General features: G+C 50.9%; 1 protein-coding gene across 2 annotated transcripts in view; it reads left to right on the top strand.

Moving 5' to 3' along the window:
- The first annotated feature begins 2,659 nt into the window (after positions 1-2,659).
- RASSF2 (Ras association (RalGDS/AF-6) domain family member 2) overlaps positions 2,660-22,582 on the top strand; it is a 45,841-nt gene continuing 25,918 nt past the window's right edge. The window contains exons 1-2 of one of the 2 annotated variants that reach the window (XM_011975257.1): positions 2,660-2,762; positions 3,919-3,994. The gene's annotated coding sequence lies outside the window, so the exon portion shown is untranslated. Of the gene's footprint in view, positions 2,763-3,918; positions 3,995-11,494; positions 11,517-22,582 lie in introns of those variants that run through there. The other variant, XM_011975266.1, reaches the window with a different exon arrangement.

The following is a 22,582-nucleotide window of genomic DNA, read 5'->3' as shown; positions in this document are numbered from 1 at the left end:
CTCACTGCAAGCTCCGCCTCCCAGGTTCACGCCATTCTCCTGCCTCAGCCTCCCGAGTAGCTGGGACTACAGGCGCCCACCACCACGCCCAGCTAATTTTTTGTATTTTTAGTAGAGACGGGGTTTCACCGTGTTAGCCAGGATGGTCTCCATCTCCTGACCTTGTGATCTGTCCATCTCTGCCTCCCAAAGTGCTGGGATTACAGGCGTGAGCCACCGCGCCAAGCCACAAGTTGTGTTTCTATTGGAGAATTTTAGACAATTCTAGACAATGCTCACCTGTTGCTTCCTGGGCCATGAGCCTCTTGGTCTGTCCTCTGGTGGTAGAAACCTATAAGAAAACATGGTCTGGTTGGGTGCGGTGGCTCATGCCTGTAATCCCAACACTTTAGGAGGCCGAGGTGGGTGGATCACAAGGTCAGGAGTTCTGGGCCAGCCTGGCTAACATGGTGAAACTCTGTCTCTAAAAAAAATACAAAAAATTAGCCGGGCATGGTGGTACATGCCTATAATCCCAGCTACTCAGGAGGCTGAGGCAGGAGAATCTTGAACCTGGGAGGAGGAGGTTGTGGTGCGCCAAGATCACGCCATTGCACTCCAGCCTGGGCAACAAAAGCAAAACTGCATCTCAAAAAAAAAAAAAAAAGAAAGAAAGAAAACAAGAAAAAATAAAGAAAATACGGTTTAAGGGTAGACTTTAATTATTAGTTTAATATATGCAAAATATTATCCCTGTTCAAATGTGTTGCTCTATTCTGCCTTGAAGGATGAAGGATGAAGGGCTATTCCTTTCTCTCCTGTGGCTTCGGTAGGCAGAAATTGATGAATGGAAACATGTTTTCTGTTGTCATGCACGAATGAATCCATCAATCAATCAATTTATTCACTGAGATGGAGAATCTAAGTACAGACAAATGTGTTCACGACTTGGCAAGATGGCTTATGTTTGTAATCCCAGCACTTTGGAAGCCTGAGGGGGAGGATTGCTTGAGGCCAGGAGTTTAAGACTAGCCTGGGCAACATAGTGAGACCCCATCTCTATAAAAGATAGAAAAAGTAGCTGGGCATGGTGGCACATGCCTGTAGTTCCAGCTACTCGGGAGGCTGAGGCAGGAGCGTCTCTTGAGCCCAGGAGATTGAGAGTGCAGTGAGCTATGATCATGCCACTGCACTCCAGCCTGGGTGACAGAGTGAGACCCCATCTCAAAATTACAAAACAAAACAAAAACAAAAGTAATGGGTTTATTTTTAAATAGGGTCTAGGTTCAGGATTTCTGGCAGCCCAGTTTGGACAACCTGAGCTCATCCCTAGCCGCACCGTCACAGGAGGGTGAGCTGCTCTTTTGGGAGATTAGATTAGAGAATAAGAGATTCTAGCGGCATCTGTCTGATTTCCTGAACAGCAGAGCTCCAAGCCCCAGTGATAGAAGTCATGGCCACCCTTCACCAAGTGTCTGGGGTGCAGGGAGGGCCAGTCTGTGATGAAGGAGAAGAAAGAACCCCTCAGGGAAGACTTTCTGGTTACTGGAAGCCCTTTAGGCTCTGGATTTGCCTCTTATACTGAGCTCTCCATGCAGTTCTGACACTGAGATTAGATGAGATTATCTAGAAACCACTGCATCTGCAAATGCATTCCCCTAAGGTTATTTCTATTACCTGCAAAGGAAAGAAGCTTAACTAATAGAGTAGTGGGTCCAGATGGGGAAACTTAATGGGAGAGCTTTAACTTATTTAATTTATAGTGTTTATAGCTCAAGAAGAAAGAACCAGAAGATATATACATATTTTTTTCTACAAATAAAGCTGATCAGTGGCCTCCTTTTTCAGGGTAGCTGACACAGTTCTCAGCACCACCCTACAGCTGCATTTTGGGTTCAACAGACTTTTGTGGTTGGCCTGGGAAGCAGATCACCATTTATAACATTGTTTCTAAGGGAGACACATTCCAAGATCCAAACAATGAATTTAGCAAAGAATGCTTGGCTTCCAGGCTGGATGAGCTGGGCTGGTTGTACCTTGGGGGTTGGCCTGAGGCTCCCTTTCCCTTTGGTCAGTAGACACTGCAGGGTTGGCGGTAGGCACGTGAGGGGGAGAGCTCTGAACAGATAGGGAACCTGCAGCCGGGCTGCTCAAGGGCCTCCTGTGTGCTGGGGGCGCCAGGAGGTCCAGGGATGGAAAAGGAGGAGGTGAGAAATGGACAAAGAAACTTGGCCTCCTTGGCATTGCTGTCACGTCTGGCCGGCCCGCCAAGTCGAAGGGGCCTGTTTAGCCCCTGTCTGGCTCAAACTCTTTTGGGAATAAGCTGGGGTGTTAGAAAAAAAAAAAAAATCCCACAGCCTCTGCTTGGGGAACCCGGGCCGCTGGAGGTGGGCTTGGTGGGGCAGCGTGTTTGTTCCCTGGGAGTGGCTGTCACAGCGCCGGGTGAACCAAGCAGCTTGGGCCAAGTCTCCATCCCTCTTGGAGAGGGCAGCAGCAATGAGGTGAGGGGAGCCAGTTCATCCTCCCCAACCCTGCACTCCCACCCCCTCCCCACCCCCAACCCGGAAGAATCGCTGGCGGCGGGAGCCTGGACGAGCTGGCGGGGAAGGGGACGCAGCCACAGCATTGTCTGGGAGGGAGGGGAGAAGCTCCGCCCTTAGAGGGGAGGGGAGAAGAGGAGGGGGCGGGAGAGAAGGGGAGGAAGAAAGGCGAAGGCAAGGCGAAGGGGTGTGGAGTGATATGAAGATCGAGAGAAAAGAGGGGACAGCGGACTAGCAGACCCGGTAGGGGCTGAAAAAGGCCAAGGGGCAGGAGGGAGGGAGAGGAAAAAGGAGGGGAGCGAGGAGGGCGGGGCGCCCGGTCCCCAATCGCGCGGCCACAGCCTGCCCAGCCTGGCTGGATTTGAGCCCTGCCCAGCCTGGCTGGATTTGAGCCCTGGCCGAGGCGACCCCACTTTTCAACTCCACGGTTCCCGCGGCGCGGGCGCGATGCAGCTGGCTCGGGGTGCAGGCAAGGCGCGGGGCGCGGGGCACTGGGAGCTAGGCACTGGCGCGGGATGCCAGGCGCAAGGTGCAGGGCGCGGGCCACTCTCTTTCCGCGTCCCCCCACCTCGCCAAAGTTTTTCCACGATGGTCCCTATCCCGGCTGGGTCAGCCCCTTAGTCCTCGCCTGCTTCTTGTCTCCTCTTTCTTCCCCCAGCCGCGGAGCTCCCGGGGCGCGCCGACTCCCCCTCCTCGCCCCTGCGGGGCCGTGTAGGCGCAAAGCCCCAGCCGGCCTGCCTTGCATCTAAAGAAAGTTGTGGCTTGGAGCTTGGAAAGCCTCCGAGAAAAGAGGCTTCTCGGACCCCTGGGGGTGTCCTTACTTCTTTTCGAGCCCACGATGGGAAGGTGCTCCCACCCCATCCCCGGGGTCTCTGAGACTTCCCGGCGAGGTGAGGCGGCGTGGCAGGTGCAGGGTTCCGGAGGCCCTGACAGACCCAGAGAGTGCCCGACCCCAATGCGCCGCCGTCTTCTAGGCAGATTTCCCCGAGGCGGGTCCTAGTCCCCGGCTCGGGGAGGCAGCGAGCTTCAGAAGGGCACAGGGTGAGCGGGGGGCCCTTGGCCTCCGGGCACTTCCCCTTTGCGGTCTCCCCGCCCTCCTTCGGAGCTGGTGCCTGAGGTCGCTGGGGACCTCAGCCTGGCGTCTTCTCTTGCCCCAAGTGAGGCAGGTGCTGGGCGGCCCCGGCTACTTCTGCATTTCCAGCGCTTACTTTACATTCAGCTCAAGTCGGAGAGTTCTGGGGACAGCTGAGAGTGCCAGTGGCCTCACTGGGAGACTGAGGGTTCTGTTTCACCTCTGGGGCGCTGCGTGGGTCCGGGCTGTCCACAGCCCCTCTGCGCCTCAGTGACAGGAGAAGCCGAGCACGAGGCCTCTCATCACTGCGTGCACTCTATTTCCCAGGTATCTGGAATCCTGGCGCCTAGAACGTGTTTTTTCGGGAGAGCAGAGGCTGTGTCTAGGGCAGGCTGGGGTTATAGTAAGTACCTTGTAAATGATGAATGAATGTATGAACCAATCAGCTGACAAACAACAATTTATCCTGGAGGGGGACCCAGTTCCTGCCACAGTTGATCTCAGTACAATGGGAGGAAAGAATAAGAAACAATGATTCTTTTAAACAGCCGGGAAGACACAGCCAGGGGCCTTCTTTCAGGAACATCTGGATGAGGAATCTGCAGCTAGGCTTATTTTACGAATACATCCACATTTACTTACTAGGCACTTTTTCTGCAGGTGGTCTGAAGAATTAAAGAAATTTCATATGGCAAAGATATATCGGGTTATTTGAGGAGAGTCAATTTTCAAAAAAACCAAAACACTCGTGTTCAAATGTAGTGTCCCAGGGACACAGTGTGGCATCTACCTGGGTGGTGGCCATTTGGGATCAGAGACCCTTGCGTGGGGGCATTGGGTGTGGGCAGCAGCTGCGTTTTCTCCTCTGGACAGGTCAGCCTGATGCCTAGGGGCTGTGGCAGTCCAGCAGGCCTCACAGGGGTAGAAGAGGGCCTCAAATGATGGCTGAGCTTGGAGAGGGGGTAGTTTTGGAAAGAGTGGGAGTTCTTCCCCTGGGAGAAGGTGGAGGCATAGTGTACAGCCTGCCTGGGCACCTGCAGTGTGGACTGGTACAGCTTACGAGTCCCTCTGCTGGGGAGGCTGGAAGGCGAGTTCCGCTCCTCCTTCAGCAGATGGAAGAGCAGAGGTGGAATATCGGGGAGACACATGGTAAGCCTTGGGGTGCAGCCTAGACATATCCCAAGTGCTCCACTCCCCTCATTTTTATGCTGTTGAAATTGGGTTGGAATCATGATGGCCCCTTTGAGAAGCCTAGTTGAGAGGAGACCAGGGATCTGAAGTCCCTTTTCATGCCTTCCTCCAGGAGAAGGGGACTGTGTGCCCTCCACATCTGGCCAACTGGGGCTGTGCCCGCATCTGCTGTATCTCCAGCCAGCATCATCCCCACTTTCCCGAGCATGGCCTCACTCTGTCCCTGGTGCTCCACAGCCTACCTCTCTGCGTCTCTACATGGCTTCTGTTTGGAGGTTCAGGTCTTCTTGCCAGTTTGTGTCATCTTAGGAGTCAGTTGGTGTGGTGGACAACCCTATGCCTTGTTTTCAATCCTTTGGATGCTCTGACCCACCTGAGACATCCCAGTTGCTATTGGTTTTGCTTTTACTTCTTGGTCTATTTCCTGGTGCCCCGGAGTCAGGCTTCATGTCTGCGTTCCATGCGTGAGCTGCTTAGGAATGGCTGAGCGACTCGGCTGGAGAGGTGCCCAGGGTGTGCATCTGCTGTCTCAGAGGGCTGGATGACATTGCTTGCCAGAGAAGGGACTTGTCATCAAAGCACAAAAGAACCTGGGCCTGATTATTGCTTTCAGACCTCTTCAGGATATTTTGGCAGGAAGTGTCCTTACTGAGTGGGAGGTGGGGACAGAGAGGCAGGGTCAGGTTGCCAGAGAGTCTCACAGAGAGGCTGGGAGATGGACTGAGTGACCCCATGAGTAGTCCCAGGACTCATCTGCCCCAGAGCGAGAAACAGGGCAGGTCTCAGCAGTGTGCTTGGAACGGAACAAGATGTTCAGTGTCTATCTTCAATCTGTAGTAGCTGAGAGCTGCCACAGCTGGGTTTATAAAGCGAGAGTAGCAATTCCCTCCTGCTACCTCCCTAATATTCTTCACAATGTGGTTCAGTTGTTTACTCCAATGACACACTGTCCTATTTCAATACCTCCCTGTCTACAAGAAGAATTTTTATTTTTTATTTGTATTTATTTATTTATTTTATTTTTATTTATTTATTTTTTTTGAGGCGCAGTCTCGCTCTGGCGCCCAGGCTGGAGTGCAGTGGCCGGATCTCAGCTCACTGCAAGCTCCGCCTCCCGGGTTCACGCCATTCTCCTGCCTCAGCCTCCCGAGTAGCTGGGACTACAGGCGCCCGCCACCTCGCCCGGCTAGTTTTCTGTATTTTTTAGTAGAGACGGGGTTTCACCGTGTCGGCCAGGATGGTCTCGATCTCCTGACCTCGTGATCCGCCCGTCTCGGCCTCCCAAAGTGCTGGGATTACAGGCTTGAGCCACCGCGCCCGGCCTTTTATTTGTATTTATTATCTATTTTTTTGACATGGGGTCTCTGTTGCGCAGGCTGGAGTGCAGTGGTGCAATAATGGCTTACTGCAGCCTCAATCTCCCGGGCCCAAACAATCCTCCCACCTCAGCCTCTTGAGTAGCTGAGACCCCAGGCATAGGTCACCATACCCAGTTACGTTTTTATTTTTTTAATAGTGATGAAGTCTCGCTATGTTACCCAGGCTGGTCTCAAACACCTGGGCTCAAGCCATCCTCCTGCCTCAGCCTCCACAGCTTACACCTGTAGGATTACAGGTGTGAGCCACTGTGCCTGGCCCAGAAGAATGTATAAATGTCCTCAAGGTGGAGTGAGCCCCCACAGGTCTCCCTGCTGGTTTCATTTATTTGGCCTCTTATGGGTTCCCGTGGACCACGTGGCCGTGTGAGGTGGGGGTTGGGAATGGGACAGGAAGCACCAGGGAAGGAGGGTGGCACATCCTCTGACTTGGGCTGGGCAGCCAGGGGGTCATTTTTTATCATTTCTGGGATGGCAGACTCTAAAGCCTGTCATTACAGGTTGATGCAGCTGTTTGGGGTGATGGCTTGGGGCTGGGGAACTGCTGCTCAAGGCAGCTGTGGTGGTACCAGAGAGAGACCCGCTCATCCATTCCTGTGGAACAGGCAAAGTGACTTCCCAGGGCTTTTCCTATTCCTTCAATTGGTGAAAATTGGCAGAGAAATACCTGTGCTTTCTTTGAACATGTCGACCCAAAGTGATTTGGCAAAGTAGATTTACTTCATCAGCATTGTGCTTTAACCGTCGTTGGCATTCAGTGAAGTGCTCATTTTTATAAATGTCATGAAAAGAGTATTGGATTTGGAGTTTGAATTGCATCTTACCATTTCCTAGCTGTGGGATACTGGATAATGTAATAGATGCTGTCAGCCTCCTGCCCATGTTCCACTGGTCTCAACCAATGACTGATGGGAGAAGGTGTGCAAATACTCCAGCTTCCTCGCATCTCTGTTGGGATAAGTTTGGGGCATGTTCTGTGCTGTCTCTAAGAGTTCCCCTGCAGGACTGAATCCCGACTGCTCATAGTGTTAGCTCACTCACTTCCTCATCTCACTTTACCACTCCCTTTGTACTTGAACTTGAATTCTTGTTTCACGATCTACTTTTGGGTGAAACCAATCTAAGACAGGTTTTAACCTATAGTTAAAAGTCATTAAAAGTTTCAGTTTCAGGCCGGGCACGGTGGCTCACACCTGTAATCCCAGTACTTTGGGAGACCGAGGAGGGTGGATCACCTGAGGTCGGGAGTTCAAGACCAGCCTGACCAACATGGTGAAACCTCATCTCTACTGAAAATACAAAAATTAGCCGGGCATGGTGGCGGGCGCCTGTCATCCCAGCTGCTCAGGAGGCTGAGGCAGGAGAATCACTTGAACCTGGGAGGCAGGGGTTGCAGTGAGCTGAGATCTTGCCATTGTGCTCCAGCCTCGGCAACAAGAACAAAACTTTCTCTCAAAAAAAAAAAAAAAAAAAAAAAGAAAAAGAAAAGAAAGAAAAGAAAAGACTCAGTTTCCCCAACTGTAAGATGGAAATTATAATAACTATCTCACAGCAATATTGTGAGGGTCAAATGAGCTATCATATGTGCTCAGCCTGGCACATAGCAAGCGTGTAGAAAACCATTTGCCGGCTAGAAGCAGGCTATGATGGATTTGGGAGTGTGTATTTTGGTGGAACATAGAGAGTTACAATGCTTGGAGAGAGAGGCTGCTCTTAGGTTAGGTGAGGAAGCTGAGGTCACCTGCACATGGTGTGCATTCCTAGGTTGTGACCAGTGATGTGCTGGTAAATATTTAACACCTGGCTCTTGGTAAGGGTTTTGGGGGAAGCCCTGCTTTGTGGTGCTTTCCAATTTATATGATATAAATAAATATTCCCACTAGGGCTGACTTCACTCTACCAATCTGGTGTCAGTGAACACTCAGTTGGGAAGAGTTGTGCGCCACTGGCACCTGAGAGCCAGTAGGAGCTGGCCCCAGCACACATCTGGCCATGACTAAGTCAGCATGTGACCTCAGTGATTTCAATTTCCAATTCTGTACATGGGAAGGGGAGGATAAGATTTGTACTAGGCATCCAAGACATGGCATATGTTCAAGCACTGCCCTGAACCGGTTGAACCTCACCCGCATGTGAGGTACTTCTGGGGTGCATTTAATGATTATAATTATTATTGTTTTTTTGAGATGGAGTCTCACTCTGTTGCCCAGGCTGGAATACAGTGGCATGATCTTGGCTCACTGCAACCTCTACATCCTGAGTTCAAGCGATTCTCCTGCCTCAGCCTCCCAAGTAGCTGGGACTACAGGTGCATGCCACCACGCCCAGCTAATTTTTGTATTTTTAGTAGATACAGGGTTTCACCACGTTGGCCGGGCTGGTCTTGAACTCCTGACCTCAAGTGACCCACCCGTCTCAGCCTCCCAAAATGCTGTGATTACAGGCATGAGCCACTGCGTCTGGCTAATGATTATTGAAATATTTATGCTGTGAGACTTTCCGACTCTCAGTTTCCCCATCTCCAAGGCAAGGGATTAAATGATTCCACGTGTCCCTTCTAACCCTTGACCTCTTTCAGAAGAGTCATTGCCTTGTCCTTCTGTCTATACAAGAACAAAACCTTTAAAAACCTTTAATGACAAAAAACCTTTTGTGTGGACTACATATGTGGCACCCACCATGAGACACCCGGCACTGGCCCTTCCTAGAGTCCTTCCTGCTGGGAATTCAGTGGACATTAACCCAGTATAATCCTGCTTGTCTTGTATATCAGTTTCACCTCAAGGCTCCAGCATGGTGTGTCTCCAGAGGAGGACTGGAGAGGTGGGAGGGGGAGATTTCTTACGGAATGGATGGTCCCTTCCTTTCTGAATCACTATGCAACATTATAGACACCCGAGTGGAGTCTGCTCACGGTTTGCATTCCTAGGTTATGACCAGTGATGTGCTGGTAAATGTTTAATACCTGGCTCTTTTTGGAAGGAGGTCTGGAGAAAAGTTTGTGTGGAGAAAGAGAACTTTCTGTGACAGAATTCAACATCTTGGTGTAATTTAACTCTTAATGCCCTGTTGACAACCCTCCCAAACAAGTCCCTGACTCAGCAGTCCCACCCCTAGGAATTCTTCCCCTAGGGATGTAATTGGATAAATGCAGAAAAGTATGTATAGGGGGATGTCCCTCGCAGCATTATTTATAATAATGACAACACTCCATAGTGACAAATGGAGACCAAATGCTCAACAGTCATACATTAGTTAACCATGGCATATCTATACTTTGGAATACCATGTGGCTACAAAAACATAGGCTGTAGGTGTGTAGCTATTAACATGGAAGAATATGATATATATATTTTTTGAGACGAAGTTTCACTCTTGTTGCCCAGGCTGGAGTGCAATGGTGTGATCTCAGCTCACTGCAATCTCCGCCTCCCAGGTTCAAGCAATTCTCCTGCCTCAGCCTCCCGAGTAGCTGGGATTACAGGTGCACCACCACGCCCGGCTAATTTTTTGTATTTTTAGTAGAGATGGGATTTCACCATGTTGGCCAGGCTGGTTTTGAACTCCTGATCTCAGGTGATCCACCTGCCTTGGTCTCCCAAAGTGCTGGCATTACAGGTGTGAGCCACCAGAATATGATATGTTTTTAAGAAGCAGGTTACCAGACTGTGTGCTATTTTTACAAACTGTATCACCCATTTATATTAGCATCTGGAAGGATGTATGGTAAAATGTTAATAGTGATTATCTCTGGGTGGTGAAGTTTTGGGAGATTTCAATCTTCATCTTTTTTCATATGTAATAGTTTATTTTTATTTTTTATTGTGGTAAAATATGCATACCATAAAATTTACCCTTTTAGCCATTTCTAAGTGTACAAATTAGTGGCATTAACTATATTCACAATGTTGTACAACCCATCACCATTATCCATGTCCAGAACTTTTTTGTCATTCCAAACAGAAACTCCGTACCCATTAAACAATAACCCCCTCATTCCTATCTCCTTCCAGCTCCTGGCAGCTTCTAGTCTACTTACTGTCTTTATGAATTTGCCTCTTCTAGCTACCTCATCTAAATGGGATCAAACAATATTTGTCCTTTTGTGGATATTAATCTTTTCATTTATCTATATATATTTTTCATTTTTGTTTTTGAGACAGGGTCTTACTCTGTTGCCCTTGCTAGAGTGCACTGGTACAGTCATGGTTGTCTGCAGCCTCCACTTCCTGGGCTCAAGTCATCCTCCCACCTCACCTCAGCCTCCCAAGTAGCTGGGACTACAGGTGCATGCCACCACACCCGGCTAATTTTTTATTTTTTGTAGAGACAAGATTTTGCCATGTTGCCCAAGCTGGTCTTGAACTCCTGCATGCAAGCGATGCTCCTGTCTCGGCCTCCCAAATTGCTGGGATCACAGGTGTGAGCCATGGAACCTGACCTATATTTTAAAAATAAAACAAAAAAATGTTTATGTTACTTATGTAATAGAAAGGAAAGGGAAGCCCTGGCAGACAGTTGTGGTATTTGGCCCCTGGTGATTCAGTCTCAGGCTGGGTCATGTGGTCCTGACTATCCTTCCCGGCCCGGGCAGTGTCAGGGTGCTGCCTCCATCTCAGCCTCACAGGACGAAAGTGGCCAGGATGCAGGTGTGCAGCACCACTGGCTTGGGAGCTGACCACAGCATGACTTGCTGGCTGCTGGCAGCTGGCCCATGGGGCCCAGACCCCCTGCTGCTGAATCTCAGGGTTTTCTGTGTGGTGATGGGTTTGGAAGGGTGGGCTCATGATTCGCCGTGACTTTGATGGAGCAGCTGCCATGCAGAGAGAGAGAGATTCAAACCAGGTAGAAGTGGAGTTGTGTGGAGACTAGCTTCCTTGAAGCTCGAGAAGGAGGGTCTCTGCCTTTCTATTTCAAGCATCCTTTGTGTGTGCCAAACCCCTGCCCTGTTAAACACCCATCCCAGCGGCTGTAGGGCTGGCTGTTGAATGTTTTGTCCATAGCATGGCATGGGATGCAGGGGGCTTTGGTGGGGTCCACGAGGCCTCAAGTACTCTGGGGAGATGGGTGGTAGCCTCAGATAATCAGTGCCCCTTCCTAAAGTGCCATGTAGGGCCTTACAGCTGATCACACAGACATTTGGGGCAAGGATGGCTCTTTTGTGTACAGTCGGGGCCATGGTGCCACGGAGTGGGGGGCTGGTGAGGCAGAGTGTGCCCGCAGGTCAGCTCAGGAAACTGCGGGACCCAGAACTGGGAAACCAGGTCACATGACTGTATTCCGGGGTCACGGGGGTGGGTCAGGTGGCTTTTCTCTGGGACATTTGCTCTGAGGCAAATGCTGTGAGTTCCTTGTTAGGTGAGTTCCCTGAAGTGCCCGCGGCTCCTCCAGTGAGTTGGTAAGAGCGTGAGCCTGGGAGAGCACTCACGATCTCTTCACCTGGCCCTGCCTAGTGGGCAGCTGCCCTTTGAATCTTAGGCAGTCGTGGGCGTGTACAGAGGTTTGATAGAGCCGCCTTTGCAGGCCGTGTGGAGGAGCAGTTCTGCTTTACATGGGGCTGACTTTCCTTTAGGGCTGGTCAGCTGTGCCCAGGGTAGACAGAGGAAGGTGTGAATGTGCTACTGTGGCAAACTTCCCCTGGAAATGGTCTGGAAACCCCCCGATGTGCCATTTCTCCTGGCACTAGGAGGGGTTTGAGATTTGCTGTGAGCGGGGAATTTCCCCACACATGTTGCTGGGTGCGTTAACTCGAGGTTAAAGGAGGGGGGATGTCAGATGCGCCGCAGTGACTGCTGCCCCCACCACACCGGAGGGCTCTGGACACACCCAGCACTTCCTTTGCTCTTCCCACTCACTGCTTTTCAACTCCAAGGAACCTGCTGGGGTCTGGGGGTGGAGGCCAGCGATCTTAGCTTTTGGGTTTTCAGTCCTGTCCCCAGGTGGCGAGTAGAGGAAACCCCAAGATCGCTGCACACAGAGCTCAGAGTCTCAGCCTATAGCACCAAAAAAGGAAGAATGCTGGGGTTCCCTTGAGGAAGGGGATGTGAAGTCAGAGATGAGTCTGAGTGGCCTGTGACTTGGAAACCACGCAGTAAACAGGAAGTGTGGCTACCAAAGAAATCTGAACTTGTAGGAAACAGGGGACCGGGAGCCAGCCCCTCCTTACCTGCTTGGATCAGTCTGTCTCTCTGTCTGCAAAGCTGGGAGAAGAACCCTCAGATAGGCCAGCAGGAGCACTTGGGGACACAGGCCTCGGGCGCTCTCTGCAGGGTGGCCTCCCTTAAATCCCGTAGTTACTGGACGGGAGGAAAGCTTACCTTGCTCTTCCCCAGGTAGACATTAAAACTACCCTGTAAACTGGCTTGGCTTTGAGAAATGCAGGCCAGGGAGTATCTCGTCTTATTTGCTTTAGTGGGGCCAGTGTTGTCTCCGCCAACTTCCCACTCTCCCCTTGGGTTCCACAGCCACAAGGAATTTGTCACTTGGTTGAATTGGAACCCATGAGAGGCTGTCTTGGCTGGTTAGCATTCTAGGTCTTTAGTTTCTCTGAGCCAGAGTCTAGTTCTACACATACCAAGCACACACGCCATGCATGTGGACACACACATACACACGTACACAGCGATACACCACCCCCCAACCATACCCTCCATACACACACACACACACACACACAGCGATACACCACCCCCCAACCACACCCTCCATCCACACACTGGACTCTCACTCACACACCGGGAGCTATGCTCACACCCACGCACACACAGCTGCTTCTTTCTGGAGTCTGTGCTTCCTCTATGCTTCCTTTTTTGTCCTGCTTCAGCGCCCTGGCTCTCTGATTAGAGGCTAAGGGCTCTGAGTTTCCTTCTACAACATCCATCCTAAAGGTCAGGCACTTGTGGACACCGGTGGGGCTTCCCTGTAAACGTGTGGCTGTTCCTCTGGCCTGTGAGGCCATTGTCTGGGTGGGCCCAGTGGTGGCCTTCTGGGTCACTCACCTGGCCACCCGCCCACTGGTGTGGAGCTGGAGGCAGGCCTTTCCGGCAGGAGTCCCAGGACTGCTTCCTCCCATCTCCCGCAGTCGCGTCTGGGAACCCAGGCTTGGGCAGGGAGGGCTGGGCTGGGCCGCAGTTGGTGGTGGAAAAGCCGGGGCTTCGTAGGCTGACCTGCGTGAAGAAACCCCAGCATGGCTCTTGGTGCGTCTCAGTTCCTCCTGTGTCGGTGGGCCAGGCAGGGGCAGGTCCGGGGATGGGAGTGGGGTAGCTTGCCAGGAAGGGCCTGTACCTGTCATTTACCAAGCATCGAGGCTTTTCTGGGAATGGGGTGGGGATGGTCTGTGGGGCCTGTGAGTGGGAGGGGTAGTGCATTGTCCCCTCAGTGTCCCACCCAGTGTGTGATACGGGACTGAGAGTCGATGGCTCTGTGACTGCAAGTACCCACGTCCTCGACCTGTGGCTCTGGGCCTCTCTCCTTGGCCCCTGCAGGGTCTGCTTTTTCCACAGCTTGTCCTCTAGGCTGGTCACTCACTCACCTCCCATCCCCAGGACCCCCCAGCCTGCTGTGGGCTGGTAACTGGAGCCAACCTGCTCCTGCTGCTCCATAGTGAGCCTCTCAGATCCAGCGCTCAGCCAGAGAGCCATAGGAGAGCACTGGGCTTCGTGTCGGCTCTGCCACCTGGGACAAGCCACCTAACCTCTGGGACCTTCTGTTTCCTCATCTGTAAAATGGCTAAAGTGAAGCCTTCCCCATGAGGTTCTTGGAGGGACTAAGATAAAGCACCTAGAACCAGCTACCAGCAGCAGCAGCAGCCCCGGGTGCTTATTAGGACTGCACCTTCTCAGACCCCACCCCAGAATTACTGAATCAGAAACTGGGCCAAAGGGACCTGCAATCTGTATTTTAACAAGCCCTCAGAGGGATTCCAATACACACTCAAGTGGGAGAACCACTCCTCCAGAATACAGTTGGGTTGACTGATTTTTGGCTGAAAGCACTTTCTTCCTTACCACCTCAAGAGAAGTTGTAGTCTATTGTTGGGTTCCGCTTGGCAGCTGCACCGCCCTGGATTTGAGCCTCAGCTCCGCCCCTTCCTAGCTGTGTGTCTTGGGGCAAGTGGCATAGCTTCTTTGTGCCTCAACTGTTCAGCTGCAAAATGAGGATAATAAAGTTTCTTTCTTAATGAGGTTGGTGTAGGGGTTAAAAGAGTCCAAGCAGTGATGGGGCTTCTGTTCCATAATGCAGGAAGGCAGAGTGTGCCATTTCCTTCTGAGGCAGCCTGCATTTCGCCCATGCCCAGGACAGGCTTGGGTTTGGGAAGCATGATCTGGCATCTCTTACCATCTCTAGGTCTTGGCAGGGCCCCAGCCTGTAGCTCAAGTCTCCTTCCTCATGTGGTGCAATGGGGCTGGGGTTTCCTGTTTGCCATCCACACCGCTTCCTGCCCCACTACGAGGAGTCCGAAGTGCAGAGGGATCAGCACTATCTCCTCTGCCATTGCTTGGTTACAAAGCAGATTCCCTCAGGAGACCTGGCCAGTTGGTCTTTAACACTGTAGTGGAAAGCACTGTGCCCAGCAACTTTCTTCTCCAACCCAGGAGATCCAGGGTGTCCTCAGAGAGAGGTGCAGGGCTCAGAGAAGAGGCGTGCACAGGCCCCAAAAGGGGAAGCTATAGGCCCCCGGTGAGCGTTTCCTTTGCATCAGACCTGGGGCCTGGGGCTGGGGTCCGGCTTCTGTGACATGGTGCCCTGGCTTGCTAGAAGGAGCCCTTTGCATCAGCTCAGTGCCTGCACACATGGACCCTGCAGGACGCTCTACACTGTCCCCTTTCTTCTTGGAAATATTAGTAGCAGGGAGACGGTGCTAAATACCCAACTCAGTTTGTTTTTAGAAAATTCCACCCCTTCCTTTCTTGAAGGGCTGCTTTGAAATACTTATGGTGATGTCCTCAGTCTACACAGTTCTTTCTCTACAGGTTCCACAGTGGTGCTCAGCCCTGGATGTACACTAGAAGCTTTGAAAATGCTTCTGCCTGGGCCCCTCCCCTAGAGTCTGATGTGATTGATCTGGGCTGCAATCTGGATGTCAGGATTTTATTTTATTTTATTTTTTAAAGACAGGGGTTCACTCCATCACCCAGACTGGAGTGCAGTGGTACCATCATAGCCCACTGCAACCTCGAACTCCTGTGCTCAAGCGATCCTCCCACCTCAGCCTCCTGAGTAGCTAGGACTACAGGGGTGCACCTCCTGAGTTGCTAGGACCACAGGCATTAACCGTGCCTGGCTAATTTTTTATTTTTTAATTTTTTGTAGAGATGGGGTCTCCCTATGTTGCCCAGGTTGATCTTGAACTCCTGGACCCAAGCCATCCTTGTGCCATGGTCTCCCGAAGTGCTGCAATTACAGGCAGGAGCCACCATGCCCTCACTGACATCAGGATTTTTAAAGCAACCCCTTTCTCTACTCCCTCCCTGCCCCTGCTCTGGGAGTTTAATGAGCACCCAGAGTCAGAATCCCTGCGATGTCGGGTGTCTGTAAGCCACCTCTTCCCACTGCCCCCCATCCTTGGTTTCAGTCAAGGCTTTGGCAAGTGCCCAGCCCTCCTGCTGGTCAGGTGGTGGCTCTGTGGGGTTTGCCACCCCAGGAATTCTCCATGGAAAGCCCTCTCCTCCCCAAGCCTGTCTCAGAGACTCGGGCTGCCTGGATCCTATAGAACAACTGTTGCTCTCCCTCCCTTACCCCCACTGGGAGCTGAGAGGGGGGTGGTTGGGGCCTGGCCCCTGCTCTACAACCAGGAAGACAATTCAGAAAACAAGAAGCAAAAGTGACCACCAAAGGGAGCTCTTCCCCTCTCTCACCCTGGACTTTCCTGCCAGGGCTGCCCCTCCCTTGGAGGACTTCCCAATTCATAAACAAGATGAGAGGTGCTGGGTCTCCAGGCTGGAAGTGAAACCATGTAGGTTGAGCCAGGGTCCTGGGGATGCTCTGAGACCAAGGAAAGGTGGCACATTCTCCGGGATCCTGACCATGGAGCGTTTGGAGGAAGCAAGACCTAACAGCAGAGGGGAATCTACTGTCTTTGGTGGGAGCTCCAGATGCCTCTCCCACCTCCGAGAGCGTCTTGAGGACTTGGTGTGCGCTCTCCTCTCAGGAAGCTGAGCCTGTGAATTTCAAGGGCTTGGCCAGCCCTGCATTTATTCTTGGGGAGGCCTCGTGTGGGAGGCTGGAAACACCTGCGAGTGGGGTCTGCGGAAAGGCAGGGAAAGGATGCTTCGTGCAATTGCTGCAGCTTCAGCTGGTCCAGAGCTTGGGCGATGCTGACCCTGTTCCTGCAGCCTAGGCTCCAGCACCAGGCTGGTCCTGAGTGGGCAGCTGTTTCCTCCCAACTGGAGAGTGAGTGGGGGACAGTGAGAGACCCAGTAGTTGCTTCAATCTTGATATGGAGCAGGTGTAATGGATGCTGCTGTACCACCCAGGCCCCCTTAATCTGTGGCATGCTGTGCGTGTTGACGGTGCTGGGTCTTAGCTGCACACGTTTCCTGAGAATTGCTCTTGCAGGGAAATGCCTAGGGGCTGGCTCTCTGCCAGTAACGGACACGCAGTGGTCTAGAAGCGCCACCTGCCCGCCTCCAAGTAGGACAACTCTGGGGGCCCTTCACACCACAGAGCTCCCCAAGGGATCAGCTGTGGCTGGGCTCCAGCTGAACCCACCTCATTCCTAGCTCCTCCCGCTGTCCGCGTCCTGCCTCCCCAACTCCCTTACCAGTTTCTCCTGAAAACACCTGCACAATAAATCACATGCCAAAGCTTTCTCTCAGGCTCAGTTTCTTGGAATCCCCTGGCCTAAGGTAGCAGGTTAGTGTCCCTGGACGGACTGCTGATCCCATCCCCTTCCTGGAAGCAGTAATCACGGTAACCCAGGTGCGGGAGAGAGGCCCAGGCTGGGAGCTGGGGGCTGCGGACCAGAAAGGAAGCTCCAGGCCCACGGGGGGACAGAAACACCAGCAGGTGACTTCTGTGTGGGGTACGTGCTGTGCTGAAGGGCAGGCCGAAGTGGGAGTGCCTGTCCCTACGTTGTCCAGGGGCCTCAGGGTTCGTTTATAGGGGGAGGTAAGTTTTGATGAGGGTCGAGGCTAGAACATGTGAATCTGGGTCTGAGGGGGTGCATGGGCACACTCACAGAGCATAAAAAGTAGGCTCAGAAAGTTCTCTGTGAACTTTATGATGAACTAATACGTGAACTAATCTGTGAACTAATACGATGTGCCACCACATCATATTAAACGGCCAGAGGACCTTCCCTTTGTCCTGCTAAGACCTTCCCTTTGTAAAGACGTGCTCTTGGGTCTTAGGGAAGGTCTTACCCACAAGTTGTCTTTCAGGCAGTCAGGAAGTCATGAGTGGGTCTCCACGTAACCAGCTGAATTCCACGGACAAGCAGAATGCATTGCCCAGGCATTTAATGGAGCAGAGGAGAATCTGGAACATTCTAACGAAGCATGAAGCCAGTGCCAGAGGGAAAACTGACTGGTTGGTAGCCCCAACAGGGTTCCAGCATGACTGGAACCTGGGAGGCTCATGTCTCAATGAGGCAAGCTCACATCTCTAGCTATTTTAGTAGACATGCTTTGTGGTCAGTAGACATTCAATATATGCTTTATTTTCTAAAGTGTTGTTTCTAAAAAGAAGTACTGATTTATAATTCTAGAGGGGTTAAGTAACTATGTTCATAGAGGAAGTTCAGTAGATTTAAATATGTTTTTGACTTCCAAAGACCAGCTCGATATTAAAAAAGATTTTTGAGCCAGGAGAGGTGGCTCGTACCTTTAATCACAGCACTGTGGGAAGCCAAAACAGGAGGATCACTTGAGGCCAGGAGTTTGAAACCAGCCTGAGCAACATCGCGAGTCTCCATCTCCATAAAAAATAAAAAATTAGCTAGGTATGGTGGCGTGCACCTGTGGTCCCAGCTACTCGGGAGACTGAGGTGACAGAATCACTTGAGCCCAAGAGATCAAGGCTGCAGTGAGCTGTGATTGTGCCACTGCATTCCAGCCTGGGTGACAGAATGAGACCCTGTCTCAAAAAAAAAAAGGATTTGTGTAAATTCTGCCTCTTCTTTCTTGTCCCCTTTCTGCCCCTCTTCTCCTTTCTCTGTGTGGTAGACTATGAGGTATTTTGATTCTGTGCCTAGATGCTGGCTGATGTGGGAAGTCCCTCATTCCTCCTTGCCTCAGTTTCCCTCCTATAAGACATAACAACCATTAGTCTGTATTCCCAAGGCACTGTGGGAAGTGATGATCGTAAATGGTTCTTACAAGGCGTTTTGGAGCCCAGGAGAGCACCATAAATTCTGGATAATAACAGGGGAGGCAGAAGCGTTGCAACCAGCCAGCTGAACGAATCCCTGTCTCCAAGGCCACAGATACTGGCAGACACCCTCAGAGGAAGTGTCCAGTTGAATCCAATTGAGTCCACATTCCTGTTCCACCAAGCTTCTTCCTCTGACCTTCCTTGTGTGAGAACAATGCTCTGTTTAAGGATTATCAGAATTAACTGTGAATTTCCGGTCCTCTGTTAGTGCTGCTGCTGCTGCTGTTTGCCCTAAGGTGGATGTGAATGTAGCTTAGTTTCTTTAGCTGGCTGCAGGGAGTCAGTGCTTTGTGAGGGTGGTTGGAAAGTTTGTGAAGAAAGCTGCAGATGCCCTAAGGTGGGCAAAAGAGGAACTGGGTCCTAGAGTCACCTACCTATAATTTCAGTTCAACTATGGGGTAGCCTATGTAAATATTTTCTTAACACTCTTTTCCCAAGAAATGTACAAGTAAGAGAAAAGGTGGGGAGAAGTCAGGCCATAGACAAAGATGGGGCAACATGAGCCCATAGGTCGGAGTTATAGCTGTGGCTTTCGTGAGATCACCCAACAGGTAGAGAGTGGCTGAGCCCTAGAAAATTCCCACAGTTGGGGCCACCAGACTGATTTGTACCAATCTGGTAAGTAAAAAGAGGGACATGAGGGAAGTTGAACACCGTTTCACGGATTTATTAATTACTTGTATTGAGTTTTCCATGAACTATTGTGCATGTCCTTTTCCCATTTTATACATGAGCATAGGACCTTTTTCTTACTGATTTATTAAAGCCCTTTATGTATTAAGGACATTAGCCCTTTATCATATGTTTTATAAATATTTTCCCCCAGTTTTTAATTCGCCTTTTTGACTTTGTATAGCGTACTCTTTTTTCTAAACAGAAGTTGAAAATTTTCACAGATTGGTATCAATGTCTTCAGCATTTTAGTTTTTAGTGCTTAATTTTTCTATTCAATTATTTCTTTTGGTGGAAGGAGTAAGGTAGTGATTTCGCTTCCCTGTCTTCCCCCTTCCAAAGGCCAGCCAATTCTCTAGTGATATTTTTAAAAATTAAGCTACCTTTCCCCTGCTATTTAGAACTGCTACTTACAATCCATGTTCCCAGATATATTTGGGTCTATTTCTCTATGTTTATTGTTTTGTTGCTCTATTTTTTTCTGCACAACCAAATAGGTTTAAGAATCAAATTCTCTAACTGGTATTCTCAGTGGATTTAAGAAGACATGGTATCAAAAATAATTGTCTTAAGAGCAGGATAGATGCAGAACTAAATGACCAAATGATAGGTTATGTTGGAGGCAAAGAAAGAAAGAGTCCTGGAGAAAATTCAGTTGGTGAATTAGATTAGCTGGAGAATTCTGAGAAAAATAAGGAGATAGAGGGTAGCTGCTGGGATGGATGGATGCATAGTGCTAGAGAAGAGATCGCAGAAGAACCAAGAATGGACTGGGTGTAGTGGTTCACTATAATCCCAGCACTTTGGGAGGCTGAGGTGGGAGAATCACTTGTGGCCAGGAGTTCAAGACCAGCTTGGTTAACATAACAAGACCCTGTCTCTATAAAAGAAAAATTAAGAAAAAATTATCTGGGTGTGGTGGCTCATGCCTGCAGTCCCTTCGGGAGGCTGAGGTGGGAGGATCGCTTGAGACCAGGAGTTTGAGGCTGCAGTGAGCTATGATGGCTCCACTGTACCCCAGCCTGGTGACAGAACCAGACACTGTCTCAAAAAAGAACCAAGAGTGGGAGGAAGAGGGAAAATAATCAAAGAAAGATAGAATAACATTTCCTCTGGCTGAAGAAAGACTCCAGTGTTGAGAGTGAGAAGGGCTGCTGACAGCAGGCGCTGCTCACCTGATTTCCACTCCAACCAGGCTGTGCCATCAGCCTGGCTGAGATCCCCCATGACCTTTGTGTGGTTTAACAGAGGCTACTCAGGATTCCCCTTCCTTGGACTCCGACCACCAGCTCCTGGCTCTGCTGACCTTGGCCTCCTTCTCAAGGCCCCTAGGCTTCCTTGGTTTCCTGGGCTTCCTTGGTACCATGTCTCCTGTTTTCCCTCTTTCTCCAGGGACTCCTTCCTCTGGCCATGCTGACCCACTGGGTTAATCAGAACCCTGCCCTCAGCCCTGCCCGCTTCGCCCCTTCTGTTCTTTCTTGATGACTTCATCCTCTTCCCTGACCTCACATGCCAGGAATCGCTCTCTGGGGTCCCAGGCCTACTGTACTTCTGGTTATCTGCACTGGAAGTTTCCATGGGCCTGCCTGAAACTCAGTCTCGGTCCTCACATCAGCGACTGTGAAGGTGGCACCTCTGCCTACATTGCGGTCCTCGCCAGCAGCCCGTGTATCACCAGGACCCTGCCTGTCACCCCACGTTTCATCCTGCAGCACACCCGGCACACCGGCAGCACAAGAGGGTGTGCTTTCCACATCACGACTTTCCTCTTCCTCTTCGAACTCTCTAGAGTCTGTCTCTCCAACTCGGGCTCCAGCCTGGCAACTGGTCCCGTGGCCGCTCTTCTCCCGGATTATTTCTCCACAAAGCAAGGCGCTAGGTGGGTGACCTTTCTAAAATGCGCATCAGATCGCATCCCTGCCCTCGGAATTCCCCTGGTTTTCCTCTTGCTGCCGAGAAAAATGACTACGGTCTTGGTGGTTTGAAACAACAGAAATGTAATACTCATATTCTGGAGTCCAGAAGTTTGAAGTCAGTTTCTCTGGGCCAAAACTGAGCCGGTGGTAGGGCTCTGCTCGCACCAGGGGCTCTGGGGCAAATCTGTGTCCTTGCCTTTCCCGGCTTGTGAGTTGCCTTCAAGGTTCATGGCCCCTTTCTCCGTCTTTGTCCACAGTGCAGTGTCTTCAGATTTCTCACTCTGCTGCAGTTGTCATGTCGCCTTCTCTCTGCTGGGGCAGAGCCTCCCTCTTATAAGGACACTGGTGGTTACATTTAAGGCCCCCCCGATAATTCAGGATAGTCTCTTCATTTCAAGATCCTTCATTTAATCACATCTTCAGAGTCCCTGTTACCATATAAGGTAATATTCACAGGCTCCAGGTTGGGACCCGGGTGTCTCTGGGGGCCATTCTTCATCCTCCACATACACACACGGCCCAGCATTGCCCACCAGATGAAGTCCAGACTCCTCTCCAGGTTGGGGTTCTGCTCGTGCCACCCCATCTCACACAGTTCCGAGCTGCCTGCTCTTTCTGCCTGGACCCACTTGCTTCTCATCTTTGCCGACACTGAGGTCTCAGTTTAGAGGTCTCTTCCTCCAGAGAGTCCCCCAGGATACCACCCTTATCCGTAGGTGTCCTTCCTGTTTGCTACCATAGCACTCACCCTCCCTTGACAGAGCCCTCTGCCCCCACACATCCCCCTCCTCCTGCACCATGTACCAGTGCTGGGATTACAGGTTTCCTTGGCTGCTGAGCCACCATCGCGAGCACGACGCTTGGCACGTTGTAGACACACAATAAATGCTTGTTGAATGTATAAATTTACACATGTATAGAAGCGGCACCTTTTTACAAAAAGGGGCACTGACTAGTTATGGGTAATTGTCACTTAAAAAAGAAAAGCTTTGGCTGGTGTGGTGGCTCATGCCTGTAATCCCAGCACTTTGGGAGGCTGAGGCGGGCAGATCACTTGAGGTTAGGCGTTCGAGACCAGCCTTGCCAACATGGTGAAACCCCATCTCCACCAAAAATACAAAAAATTAGCTGAGCTTGGTGTCACGTACCTGTAATCCCAGCCACTCGGGAGGCTGAGGCAGGAGAATCGCTAGAACCTGGGAGGCAGAGTTTGCAGTGAGCTGAGATCGTGCCACTGCACTCCAACCTGGGTGACAGAGCTAGACTCCGTCTAAAAAAAAAAAAGAAAAAAAAGTCTTTCTCACTAGCTTGACTTTCCTTTTTCTGCATTACATGTGCACTCTGGTTTTCATGATCAGATTCTTCTTCTTTTTTGGAAAAGTAAAAAAAAAAACCATAAAATTTAAAATTTAGAGAGACCAATTGTGTTCTCAGGGTACCACTTTTGGGTACACTGGTAGGGTC

The sequence above is a fragment of the Mandrillus leucophaeus genome, unplaced genomic scaffold (genome assembly GCF_000951045.1).
Source record: "Mandrillus leucophaeus isolate KB7577 unplaced genomic scaffold, Mleu.le_1.0 Scaffold101, whole genome shotgun sequence".
Lineage (NCBI taxonomy): Eukaryota > Metazoa > Chordata > Mammalia > Primates > Cercopithecidae > Mandrillus > Mandrillus leucophaeus.
This window is presented reverse-complemented; position numbering and strand designations above follow the sequence as displayed.